This window comes from Dermacentor variabilis, chromosome 6 (genome assembly GCF_050947875.1).
Source record: "Dermacentor variabilis isolate Ectoservices chromosome 6, ASM5094787v1, whole genome shotgun sequence".
Taxonomy (NCBI): Eukaryota; Metazoa; Arthropoda; class Arachnida; order Ixodida; family Ixodidae; genus Dermacentor; species Dermacentor variabilis.
Window position 1 is genome coordinate 94,468,468 of NC_134573.1, and position 14,240 is coordinate 94,482,707.

At 47.1% G+C, this 14,240-nt stretch overlaps 1 long non-coding RNA gene across 1 annotated transcript in view; it reads left to right on the top strand.

Annotated features, from left to right (window-relative positions):
- The first annotated feature begins 4,486 nt into the window (after positions 1–4,486).
- LOC142584272 (uncharacterized) overlaps positions 4,487–14,240 on the top strand; it is a 34,058-nt gene continuing 24,304 nt past the window's right edge. The window contains exon 1 of the long non-coding RNA XR_012828746.1: positions 4,487–4,571. This is a non-coding gene — a long non-coding RNA (uncharacterized LOC142584272). The remainder of the gene's footprint in view (positions 4,572–14,240) is intronic.

Sequence of the window (14,240 nt, forward strand, 5' to 3'; positions counted from 1 at the left end):
CAGCATGCGATACTCGATGGGGATGCCGACGAACAGGATTCGTTTCTCTAGTGTATATACGGTGGTGAACTACAGATGTCTGGCCTAAAGGCCTGTCGCCGAAATGAAAGATGTCACTGTAGCATTCAAGCAGGAGAGGCATGTCCGTGGCCTGTGCAGAGGTGAGGTCAGGTGTGATCATTTTCGTGAAGCCATCGGTTAAGGTACCAGAGCTGTGAGCTGCAATTGGCGCTTATAAGCCACTCTCGGCATGCAAACTCTCAATGTCAAATTCGTAACCACTAGAAGCGCTCGCCATGAACATTCCGGCCGGAATCACTTGAGGGGACAGGCAGAAATTCAGAAGCGGTAGAACGATGTCATCATTATTAACCGTCTCCAACGTATGCGAAACAGCCACGTTCCGGTTCAAAATCACGTCGATGATGGGGCGAAGCACATATTCACTGTCAGGAACCTGTGGCTGGGCGGTCAAAGTGACGTAACTGCCTCTGGTGACCGACACACATCGTGAAGCGAGCACAACGGTGGGGTGGTGCGAAGAGCATCAGCGAGTTGAGGCAGTTCTAACTGAAGAACGCCGGTCACGAAGTCGATGAGAGCAGAATGAGTGGATAGAAGTCCAATCTAAGGACTTCATCGTGAGGGCAGTTGTCGATCGCAGCAAAGACAACAGATGTAGGGCGGCTGGCTATACTTAAACGCGCAGCGCAGTACACATTCCAAGAACCAGCGCGTCGCCGTCGGCCACACGAAGCACTCGGGCAGCTGCTGGGGTTAGGACCTTCTTGAAACGTCTACGTAGGCTATCAGTCATCACGTATACGTTGGCTACAGTGTCGATGAGTGCTTGGACAGGTACGGCGACATTTTTAACGCCTATTACACTTCTCCTTGTGGGCAGAGACAAAGGATTTGCTGTGGTAGTAGGCAATGCAGCACCACCTCCGAGGGCTGCTTTTCTTAGTTTTCCGAAAGGATGCGGCCAAACGCCACAGGAGTCGAAAGGCAACGTGGCTGCGGCAAACGGGAAGATGGACGACGTGTTTGTGGTGAACGAGACTGGTGTCCGTGCTGTGATGGTGATCGACTGTACCATGTGTTCCTAGCAGAGTTGGCCGCGCTGTTGTCGGCGAGTTGCCGCCGCACTCGCCAGTGGGCGAGACATTGCAGGGGTTTGCATAAAAAAAAAGGCTCAGGTTGGTCGGCGTGCGAGGTGTTGAGGGTCACGAGTTCCGACAGCATCGGGCGACATGACCAATGCGGCGACAGGTGAAACAGACTGGCTGGTCGTCCGCAGTTTTCCACTCAGTTGGTTTGCGATAATGCGGAGAGAAGCGTCGGGGTGGAGCGAAAATAGTAGAAGAGCTTTCGTTAGCTCTGGGATTGCCGACAGCATATACAGAATGTAAACCAATGTTTTCAATTTCCTGGCGAACAATAGCTTGTACGAGAGGAACGGAAAAAGTGGTAGCATCAGGGCTACGGGAACAGAAAGCTGCGGGCGCCATCGCATCAAGTTCAAGTCGAACGATTCGAACCGCGTCCTCTGATGGCAATGCGTGCTGCTGTGCGGGTTAATCTTCACACGTCGACGTTGCGGCAGTATTGGGAAGTCTGACCAATGGGTGCAAGACGCGTCGGCTTTTGGCCTGCTAATTGCCGACACTCTTTAGTGATAGCATCAACTGCAGAGCAGCTTTTGCACATGAGCAGATTAAAGGCATCGTCAGCGATGCCCTTAAGCACGTGCGAGACCTTCTCAACTTCTGGCATGTCGTGACCCACAACCTTGTGCGCTCGGTTCCCGCCTGCGGCAAGTTGCTTTGTCATTCACTTTAATTTCCATTATTTTTATCATTTCTTTATTTCATTTATTAGGCAGACGTAATTTCCCCAATGTCCTTGGTGTCAGTGTTTGTTGGCTTCTTAGTATCACTACACACACACACACACACACACACACACACACACACACACACACACACACACACACACACACACACACACGCGCACACACACACACACACACACACACACATATATATATATATATATATATATATATATATATATAAATTCCATGATAAGTCCTATGGGTTCGGTGCATCTGTAGTTGAAGAAACGAAGCTGCACACTGACAAAAATTGCATCATTTTCGCATACAACTCGTCGTGGGACCACACTGCCGGATTTCCACCATTTGACCTTTTGTATGGCCGCGACCCCACCTCACCCTTCGATCCGTAGTACAATCACCCAGCACTGGTTATATATATATATATATATATATATATATATATATATATATATATATATATACATACACATATCAGCTGTATTATTTACACCAATTTATTTGCGCTTTAGCTTACGCCAGTATTCCTGCATCTTAACGTTACGCCTTTCTTTCTTCTTCATCGCTCTTTCCACAGTGCTTGATTGGCTTCAAGCTACGTTGTTGCTTTAATGTTTCAGCTGCGTAGGTTACTACGGAGCTGGAAGATATATATATATATATATATATATATATATATATATATTATATATATATATATCGTGTATATATTGCGCTTGAATTTACAGCATTTGAATTGTGGTTTTCAGCAGCCGCGCTATTGCTGATTTGCTGAGACCTTCTTGCGAAAATCAAGCTGCTACATGGCAAAGAAAAAAAGAATATTCAGAAATCATCGCAAATAAATATCTGGATAAGCGAATAGTTGCTATTCCATTACATAGTCCGCAGATGACTCAAATCCTGAGTGTGTACGAGAAAGTGTCCAAATGTATCTTTCTTAAGGCTTAAACATTTTTGACGACAAACGCATAAACCTGTTCTTAAATTGTTGGGACGAGCAAAAACGAATATTTTTTTCAAAGCAATCAATGATGTCATTTTATTTCTTCTTAGCTTTTCTACACTAACTTGCTGTATGTTTTTATGGCCGATTACGCACACCGCGCTGAAAGAGTCACGAAGTGCTTCTGGAAGCAATAGCTAGCGCTGGAGATTTTATTCCGATAGCAATTATATGGACGCTCCAGGCGCATTTCCGCCGTCGCCGTCGGCGTTGTCGTGAGGTTCCGTATGAGTGAAAGCGTGCGAGGGTGAGCCCGGGAACGGGGTTCCATATCGCGTGCGCGAGCGAGGAAGCAGCCCGCATGCGTTCCCTTTCCTACGGAGCGCGAGGCAGAAGGGTGAGGCGAGGGAGGAGGGACGTTCTTCTCTGGCGGCTGCTACGGTGCCTCAATGTGCTCCTTGCCTGCCACTCCATACAGAGTGGAGACAACCACGGCGTCTACTACGGCATTGGCCACGATTACGCACACCGCGCTGAAAGAGTCACGAAGTGCTTCTGGAAGCAATAGCTAGCGCTGGAGATTTTATTCCGATAGCAATTATATGCACGCTCCAGGCGCATTTCCGCCGTCGCCGTCGGCGTTGTCGTGAGGTTCCGTATGAGTGAAAGCGTGCGAGGGTGAGCCCGGGAACGGGGTTCCATATCGCGTGCGCGAGCGAGGAAGCAGCCCGCATGCGTTCCCTTTCCTATGGAGCGCGAGGCAGAAGGGTGAGGCGAGGGAGGAGGGACGTTCTTCTCTGGCGGCTGCTACGGTGCCTCAATGTGCTCCTTGCCTGCCACTCCATACAGAGTGGAGACAACCACGGCGTCTACTACGGCATTGGCCACGGGAACCGCAGACGCCGTAGTAGACGCTTTGGCGGATGCCGTAGGGACGCGTTGCCGGCGCTCGTGTGTCTTAAAAGCGATCTGCGGCGTGGCTAAAGTGCCCGCCCACAAAGGCATCATCTCCAAAGCGATCCGCGATGTTTGCAGAGTGCGCGTATTGCCGGTAGCTTCGTATGCGCTGTGTTTTAGACGTTTTGTTCACCCTGAAACGAGACGTACATGCAGTTCAATTCGCTTGCTTCACAAACAGTTTCCACTGTCATCGAGCGAGATGTGTTCATGTTTACCTGTTTACATGTGACAACGTGCAATTTAATTTAGTTAAAACAAGTTGACGGGTTAGTTGGTTTGAATCTATGATAGAATGTGTAAGCGCGACTGAACAAAGACGTAGGACGAAGCAGGCGCTCAAAGGCAGCACTGTCTCTGTATGTCTTTTACTTTCTACGTCCTCGTTAAGTCACGTTTACACTTTTTATCATTGTTAATTTGGTTAGTAGGTGAATGTTTACATATTTATACGGCCGATAGCAATACTATCCTTGCTTCATACAGCTATCTATTGATTTGCTATCGCAATCGGTGCTTCGCCTTTCGGGCGGAACTGCGAATTTGTTGACAGAGCTTTAAATACAAGTGCATGAGCGGTTCTGCCGTTCGCCCTCATGCGTCGGCCGTGGTCGGGATTTATTCGGCGACCTCCTGATCAGCAGTATAGCGAACGGTCGCCAAATAAACCAAATTTACATAGCATGTGTGCCGTACATCTTAACAAAATTCCACATTTATGCGCAGGTGCTTCTTTTGCTGAGGAAATGAAGGAATCGTTAATTACAGCTATACATTTACTGACAGGCTTTATGATGATTGCCTGTTCAGGTAAGGGTGCTTGCCTTTCGCTCATTTTTGTGCTTACAATTAAAATGATTATTTGAAGGGAGACGTGGTGATGCGTAGGACTTGGTGACGATGCATTATGCACAAAAAAATTCCACTCCTAAGGTCGAGTTACTTTGAGCATGAACAAAACAAGAATAAGCCAACGATAGTGTTCATAAAATTGAACTTATTCTCGTAAATGAAAGAAAGCTACTTTCCGAACTTAAGCGGTGGGGACAATTTTTGGTCGTTCATATGAGGGTGTCTTCCGTTCCCTTTTAAGCTTGACAATTGCCTCTGCAATTCATAAAGAAAGTTTTTTTTTGCAATCCTATGGACACTCCCGGCGCATTCATGCCGTCACTGTCGACGTTGCCGTGATGTTCCGTATGAGTTAAAGCGTGTGAGGGTGAGCGGGCGAAGGCGGCTCAATCTCACGTGCTCGAGTGAGGAACGCGGCTCGGATGCGTGCCCTCTTCTGTGACGCGCTAGACAGGGGAGTGAGGCGTCGGAGGAGGGGAGTTCTTCTGTGGCGGCTGCTATGGTGCCTTGATGTCCTCCTCGCCTGCCGCTCCGCCCAGAGTGGAGACAACCGCGGCATCTACCCCGGCGTTGGCCACCTGAATCACGGACTCCGTTGTAGACGCTTTGGCGGAGGCCATAGGGACGCGTTGGCGGCACTCGTCTGTCTTGAAAGCAATCTGCGACGTGGCTAAAGTGAGCGCCCGCGCGGGTCTCATCTTCAAAGCAATCTGCGATCTTCGCAGAGTGCGCGTATTGCCAGTACATTCGTAGGCGCTGTGCTTTCGACATTTTGTTCGCGCTGAAGCGGGACATGCATGAAGGAATTCAGAATTTTCTCAGCGAGTTTCCGCGCTCATCGAAGAAGATGTGTTCATGTTTACCTGTGCGCGCATTACATCGTGCTGGTTAATTTAGTTAAAACATCTTGACGGCCTAGTTGGTTTGAATCCATGACAGACTGTGTAAGCGACTGAACAAGGATGTAGAAAGAAGCAGGCATGCAAAGATAGCGCTGTCTTTGTGTCTGCTTCTTTCTGCGTCATCGTTGAGCCGCGCTTGCATATTCTATCATGGTGAATTTAGTTAGTAAGCGAATGTTTACAAGTTTCTATAGCCGATGGAACTACTATCCTTACTTGGTACAGCTGTCTACTAGTTTGTAATCGCAATCGGTGCTTCACCGTTGAGGCGGAGCTGCGATTTTTTTTAGTTATACTTTTGCTGGGTGTACCACAGCGCGCAAGATGCTATGTAAGAGCCTCTCAGAGGGCAAGCGGTTAGTCGGCTAAGTTTACGGGGTCCATGTGTACGCTAATAATGGTATTAGTACGTACTTTAGTAAACAGCTTCCAGCGTTCTGCGAAAGGCATGAACAAGATTTATGTCTTAAACAGTGAATTGAAGTATGGACACTTCCGTATACCAGCGTTAACAGCGACGTGGAACTATTGCGTGCACGTGATAGGATATGACGAGTGCTGTATGCATGAACTGAATCCTCTAAATGAGGAGGCACATTGTTTGGAATGTTGCCTGTAGAATTGGGTATATTCTAAATGCATAGTGATACAAGCAACATTGGTCGCGTCCGCCATCTCTGGTGCTATTGTGCAGAGCTTGTATGTTGCGCGGCTTAGTGCACTTCGACGATCGTCACCATGTGGCTGTTCAGGACTCTAAAATGCAGCAGTCACCTTCATCGTTCAGCGAATAATGAAGCATAAGCTTCACTGTGCCTCCTGCAATTTACGAAGTCACGCCCTTTGGTTTTTCTACCCTTTGATATGCGTCCGGACGGCATTCTCAAGTGGCGGGATGCTTTGAAGCTGAAACCTCTGAGGAGCCTCAATTCGTGACTATGTGCGCTTCGAAACTAAGCTATGCCCGAAAGAATTGCTCACACGCTCTAGAATGGTCGACTGAAGCCTCTAAACTTACCTTGCATTGCAATGAGTCCACTCCCAATTGTTGCGTGCACAACAAAAGGTTTCTGAAGTGAAAAATCGCCGCTCCGGTACTACAGAAGTATGATTTGCTGGGAAAGTTCGTGATGTTCACATTCGTTATGTGGGCACCGTGAAAATAAGACTTGATACGAAGGTAAGGAGCAAAAACGCGAGTGTGTGTGTCGTTTTCTTTTTCTTTTTTTATCGTTCTCTCTCTCACCTATCGCATGCCCTTGCCCCTCCCCCAGAACAGGGTAGCCAACCGGAGATAATTTCTGGTTAAGCTCCCTGTCTTTCTTTTGCCTTTCTCTCTCTCTCTCTCTCTGCACGTCGTTCCTGCAATGGTGCTGTTGGTCTAAGACGATAAAGGGCCGTGCACGCCGCTAATGAGCAGTGGCGCTGCTCCGTTCCCATCGGCTTCTCACTTCGAGCGTACGAATGGAAGTGCGAGTCAGGTTTCACATGTGTCCCGCTAAAAGGCAGGAAAACGTGATAGACAATTAGGTTGAGGATTGGGAGTTAACTTGTTCTGTGCGCTGGGCTTTCTGCCGTTCCCCGCTGCAATTGTCAGGGTTCTGCACGATACGCTGTTGCCCGTGTTATCTCTCACTAGTGCTCCGTGCACTTATCAGTTCTCGCAGAGTATTTGAGCCTCAGGCTTCATAAGCATTGAAGACCTTGCTGAAGACTCAACCCTAAAGCACATCGCAATGACGTAAAAAACCTTCAAGCACGTGGTTGGGCTTCGTGAAGCAGCGATAGCTTGACTCTAGAGTTCTCGGGCCTCGTCAACTTTTATGGCGCTAGTGAGCTGTTTTTAAGACGTGCAGAATGCTGTGAAGCGACAGGAACACATGAAAGCCTGCTCTCATTGTATTTGTGAAGCTGGCAGTGCTTACACAAAATAAAGCATATTTTAAATGGTTTCTGTACGCTCATGCTAACGTGTCAAAACACTCAATTTCTAAATATTTCCAATATAAATAAATTTTTCTTCTACATCACACTGCCTTCTCATAAGTTTAATTCACTTTTGTTTCGTATGGAAGCTATCTATAGCAAAAGGGGTCTCAACCCAAGGGGTCATTTGTGAAATAACATTTCAAGCCGCCAAAATGCTTCAAACGCCTAATCTCTAAGCGCGTTCTCTTCAAACCAGTAGTGCACTCATATCAAAATCAAAATAAGATAATGGGGCTCATACAATCTAGTCAGGCGTTCGTATCCCAAGACAATTACTTGCAACTGAAGCAATCATTGAACAATTTGAATACTAATTTATACAAAACTGATACGAAAGAAAAGGAGGAAAACATATTTGTTCAGAGCAAGAGGCGGGAAGCATTATAGACGGCACAGTAACCAAACAGACGCGAAAGAACGAGATGAAAAGAACGTTGTTGGCATGGCGTACTGAAGCAAGCGCATTATATTTTGTTCATCTATTTTTTATGAATATTGCCGAACAAAACCAAAAATTGACTTTGTTGGTAACGTTGCTAGAAGCCCCTGCTTCTCATTAGCACAGAACAGCAGTGGAAGGCCACCACAGAACATTGGTGAAATCAGAAGGTATGCGCGCAGCTGTTGTGTCGAGGGAGCACTGACGTCTTACTCTCCGCATTTTAGGATGGGGAATGGTGCTTGAAATTTTAAATATTTGCTATGTGCGCTTTCCTCGCACTAAGCCTCAATGTTACGCGAGGTGTCTCAAAGTGCGAGCATATCTCATCGTTGCTGCCATAGCCACTCACATCCGCGGTGCTGCTTACGTGGTGAGGTAAATGAGGGGAAGAGCCTCCCGATTGTACCACCAGCCACACTACCTGTTGCTGACGGAATCGCAGCGAGAAACAGAGGTAGTTTGGAAATCGGGGCAAGGTCATGTGCATGTCTTGGAAGTCGTCCAGGAAATGGGCGGCAAGCTAGGTTTCTCAAGCCAGGGTCCTCGACGAGAAAAACAACGCGTGGCCCGAGTGCACCTCTGTGTTCTTCAGTCGACGCCGCAGCAAGGAACGAGCAGCCCAGCATTTCTTCGTATAGAACTTTCGACGTGCACACCGCAGATAACCTTGCACGTTTCAACGCTCTTAGGGTATCCGTATGAGTTTTCAGTCGCGTTTTATGGTTTCGTTGATGTAGCCATCGCGCATTTTCGTATATTTGCCAATGCAATGTTTATCTAAATTATTGCCCTTAGCATTTTTTGAATAGATCGTGTCTTTGACTATGTTCGATTGATTATAAATCGGCAGGTGGTAAACTTTGTCGAACGCTTCTGGGGAGAGGTCTTGGTGGTTGTTTATCAACATCTCTCGCCTTTAGCTAAAATTTGCGTCTTGTGCATCTTGTTTGTAATGTTCAGCGTCGTGTAAGCGCCATTTACGTGAATTGCTGAGTGCTTCCCATTGTTGCCGGCCTCGTTCTACTAATCTGACGTTGGTGGGACCGAGGCTCATTGCCGGTCAGCAGTCTCACTTTCCCTTATACGCACTCTGGTTGGACTTGTTGGATGAGGAAGGTCTCCTCATCCCCTCCGTTCCGAAGAGCACAGTAAGTTAACCACCAACTTTTGACATAGGGCTAGGCAAGTACTGCCTTTGACTCTTTCCTGAGGTTAAAGAAATCATCTTGGAATCACAGCTCTGATGAAGTATTTTAATCTGCGATAGGACAGGGGACTGCGTTTGGAGTGCATAAAATATGCACAAACATCAAGAGAACATTCCCTGTGAAGAAAATATTTTATTGGAAATGTGATTTGCTTGAATTTGCGGGTGTAGGTCTACTGTGGCGAAAGTATTGAAAAGGAAGCGCACACAAACATACCTACCCAAGCGCTCTGTACAGATGGTTAACCAGCGAAGCTGATAGGCGCGACCCCGGTGTTATTAACTACGCTAATGCCGACGGTTCATTAAACGACGGCTTGGTAGACTGCCTGATCCTCGGTACGCAGCTGCTGCTTGCGCTCGGCTGCACGAGCCTGTTTTTGTGCCTGGGCTGCAGCATTGGCATGGCGTAGACGAGCTCGTTTCCAGTTCTGCTCGCGGCGTTGCTGATCGAAAACTGCCTGCTCCTCAGGAGTACGCATGACGCGTGGTCTACCCATTTCGGAGGCGGAGAGAAACTGCTGCGTGCGTGCTCGGCTGTGACGGAGATCAACAACGTCGCCACTGGCGACGTTGTTGTTTTTGACGGAGGAGGTTCTGGCGTACAGGCTACAGATGGACGGACAGACAGACGGAAGAATCGGCTAGCCACATACAGCTTCGCTGTAAAATATTCAACGTTTTATAGGCTGAGTGATGTAAAACTTCGATCACCAATCAGAGCTTCACCAGGCGCGAACAGGTTGTACCGAGTAAACTAGTAATCTGCAAATATAACCGAGGCTAATTTCACCCACACGAATCAATATGAAATTTAAACGCAGTTTCTACCTATTTTCTGACCGGTGCCATCCACTGAGTGGAGACGTAGCAGAACATTGCACATGCCATACGTTCGCAGGAAGATTGAGCCTGGGAGTGGTCAACAATTATCTAAGAAGAAAGATGGAAGGAGCGACCATTGGCCAAGGAGATTCGTTTTGTTGGTGCCATTGGCACGAGCAACATTCCTTGTTAGACCAGAGTTAAACCTTGAAGAACAGCTTTTTTGTTAACCTAATGTGCGACACTTCTAATTATTTTTGAGGCCTGATGATAATAAGTGATATGTAATGCTTTTTATCATATTAAAGTGATATATACTTATACTAGGCCCCAATATGGCGAGCACGGGAAAATAAGCTACACGTACAAGAATGTTTCTGCATTCGTGCAATTCGGAGCCGGTGCGGCCGGTATTACCATGCTAATTTGCTAGTGCTCCTGTTGCTACCATACTTATCCGTATCCCACTACGTATATGACAGGTGCTGTGAGCCCACTACGCAGGCTGAATCATCAGCTTACTTAATATACAGGACGTCTATGGCGCTATAACCTAAAGCTCTTTCAAAACTTTTCTATTCCGATTTTGCAATTAGCGCTCCACGATTGTTAAAAAAATTTTGCAGTCGCAGAAGAAGAAGAAACCGGAGGGAGCAGATGCACATCATGTCGGCTCCGTATTCCACAGATGTTTTTGTAACGCAAATCGCCAAAACGCCACCCGCTATTGCACACCAACGGACTCAGCTCGTTCGCAGAAACAAGTGGATACAGAAAACGAGGTGGAATTCCCATTTTTCAAGCCTCTACGACAATATTTTGACCGCATGTTGTGGTGGGAGGGCCGCGAGGCCACGCGCCGGAGCCGGCTTCCTCAACAATTTCCGATCATTTTCTCAATAATGAAAGTCACCGTAGAGGGGCGCAGCATATCCCATGAAGAAATGAATATAGGCAAGGGATGGAAGGAGGTCGGGCACAGAAGATCAGACCAGCAAACCTCCCAACATCGCGAGAGGACCTTGTCGCCGACGCGACTCGACAAGCGCAACAATAACCCGTGGAAAGGCAGGCTGGAGCAAATACGCAAGGCAGGCAGAATGCCACATTTGCCAAGAGGGGATTACAAGATTGTGATCAGACCGCGTGGAGGACTCAAAATATCCGAGCACGGTATAGTTCCCCTCCCAGCGGCGGTACAAGATGCGGCAGGCATTCCTCGAGACGAAAGGGAGGAGGACATTGTCTGCCCCAACATTTATCAAAATATCCGTATCGTCAGTACGTCAGCTCAAGAGCGTGCAAACAAATATAAGGAAGTAGCACGTATCATGATGGCACGTTTTACGAGACCAATGCTTACGAGACAGCGCCTGGCATGACGGCCAAAGGAGTCACCAGAGGAATCCCACTCGACGAGGGCCCAAGAGACATCACAGCAGCGGTGGTTACGAGCAAAAACCCAACGGCGATAGCAGCAAGGAGACTCAGTAATACTACCACAGTGGTTGTGCGCTTTGAAGGACACGAAGTGCCAACGTACATCTCATACAGGGCAGCGCTAGTCCATTGCTCCCGGTACAGGAAACAAGTGGATGCAACAGCCTTGGATACAGAGGAGATGTATGTCCCAACCCCAACAACAAGATTTGTGTGGGATGTGGAACATCAAACCCAGATAAATACCATAGGTGCCAACATAAATGTCAGGTTTACGGCGAGGATCATCTGACCGCAGAAAAGACATGCAAAGCCAAATTCAAGAAGCCCTTCATCGTTAACAGAGACAATGACACAGACTGCAACGAGAACGACAAGTAGAACATGAAGATCCTACCTGAAGAGAAGACAGGGCAGAGTCTCGTGGAACGCCTGGCCTCCCAAACGCCAGGGAACGACGCTCTAGATCGAGAACAAGGTCTCCACCCACCACCAGATCCTTATCGCGGTCCGGCTCCAGGAAACCGGGGACACGACCAAGATCCAGATCCAGGTCCAGAACTAGGCCATCCTCTTCAGCAAACGAGCCAACCACGGTGAGCTGGGCAGGCATGGTCGATGGCATGCGACAGGGGTCTGGTGGGGAGACTGCCATTAATAACGAGATAACGCAAATGAACACGAGAACGCGCAGTTGAGGATTTTCATAGCACGTATGAGCGATGAAATAAAAATTCTCAAGGAAGTAAAAAAAACTTAATAAATCAGGTAACTCCCGCTCCACACGCAAGCACGAAAGAGCCATCATAAATTCCGGACAATAAGGTGGACGAAGGGGATGACCCCCTCCACTCAAACGCAAGGCCCAAGCCAGAAGTGATAAACAATATAACACTGTGGTAGATAAAGCATTAGCCGATATTCAAAAGGCCCTAGTAGAGATACAAAAGTCAAATAAAAAAACGGGATGAAATGATGAACCAAACTGCTAAGGCAATAGCAGCAATTATCAGTAGATTAGACATCCTAGAGGCAAACCAGACACCACGTAATGGACTCCCCTCCGTTGCATCAGAAGCACCACAATCCTTACTCAGTTCACAACCACATAAATATATAAGATCAGCTTCTCTCCAACCTCCCGTCTCCCTGCCATGGTCGCACCCGAAATGAGGCGCACTAAAAAGGGTTCAGGATATGGCAATTGAATTGTGGAAGCTACGAAAACAAAAGGACCGTTTTGCAGCAGTATTAAATAGACAAGGATACACCGGATGTCATAATTCTGCAGGAAATACACGGGATCGCAAAGTTAGCAGGATGCAGATCTTTTGGCTATGCCGAAGGGTAGACCAGGGCATTAACCACGCTGGTAAAAAGAAACATAACGTGCTTGCAACACAACACAAGCATAGCGCACATTGACAACATTCTATTTGAACTTATCCGGCAAAAAAAGACAGGACGTAGCTTAGTTATTGTTAACTTTTATAGCAACCCCACGCTTCATAAACACAAATTCAATAACCTATAAGAGAAAACACTCAAACTTGCTGAAGAAAAATTGGGAGTTACAGGGGAACATTTTAATGCCCCACATACTAAGAGCGGATAATTATATACTAGGGCAGGAAGAGGGGACTTATAGAACGACTCGAAAGAATTAGGCCTCACACTCGTCAGAGACCCTGCCAATCCAACCAGAGTAGGCACGGCGCTAAACAGGGACACAACCCCAGACCTAACCTTTACCAGGAATATTGAAAAGGCGACGCGGCACAACACAATGGAAGATCTCATTTGGGCCGAATAGACCCAAGGAACGACAGATGAGATTAGTAGAGTTGAAACTATTTCGTAGAACGCGAAAGACGACACAACAACGATCCATCGCAGACATAGAACAATGGAATAAGGAGCCCAGCGATGACGTCAAAGCTGCCACAAAAATAGCACCACGTGAATCTAACTTGGAGAAATGCGACAGCAGACTTCTCCCCATGTGGGAAGCTAAGCAGTCGCTTTAGAAAAGACTTAGAGGTCAGAAGCATAACAAAAAGTTAAGAAAGCGCATAGCGCTCCTCATAAAAAAAGAACATGCTAAGCAATTGACCAAAGAACAATGGGACGAGATTCTAGTTCCAAGGACGGGCAATTAAGCACCAGCCAAACCTAGCACATGCTCAAGTTTCTGCTTCACCATGACAACAACAAGAAAAACCACACGCAAGCCATTAATAAGTTAATACACGCATATGAGGGCACAGAAGAGGAATTTCTCGATGAATTAGAGCAGAAATACTTAAAACAGGCACCCTCTTGCAGCTGTCATAGCTGCAACGGGAATACAAACGCAAAATTAGATGAGGAACTCACGGAGGCAGAAATCCGCGCTGCCCTAAAAAAGTTAAACACCAAATCAACGCCAGGCCCGGAGGGTATAACCGACAAGACTCTCAGTAACTTCGATGATGAATAGATCGCCAAACTAACAGAATACATAAACAACTGTTGGGTAAAGGGAGAAGTGCCAGCTCCAAGGAAGAAAGCAACGATAAAACTCCTTCCAAAACCTGGTAAGAAACTTGAGATCGACAACCTCAGACCAACCTCCCTAACAGCCTGCGTCGTAAAATCAATGGAACATGTAATTTTAAACAGAGTAGATGACTTCTTAGAGGATAATAACATATACCCAGATACAATGATAGGATTTCGCAAGAACCTTTTGACGCAAAATGCGATGCTTCAACTTAAGCATCAGATAATCGATTATAAAACGCGCGCTACAAGGGCCATCTTGTGCCTTGATCTTAAAAGGC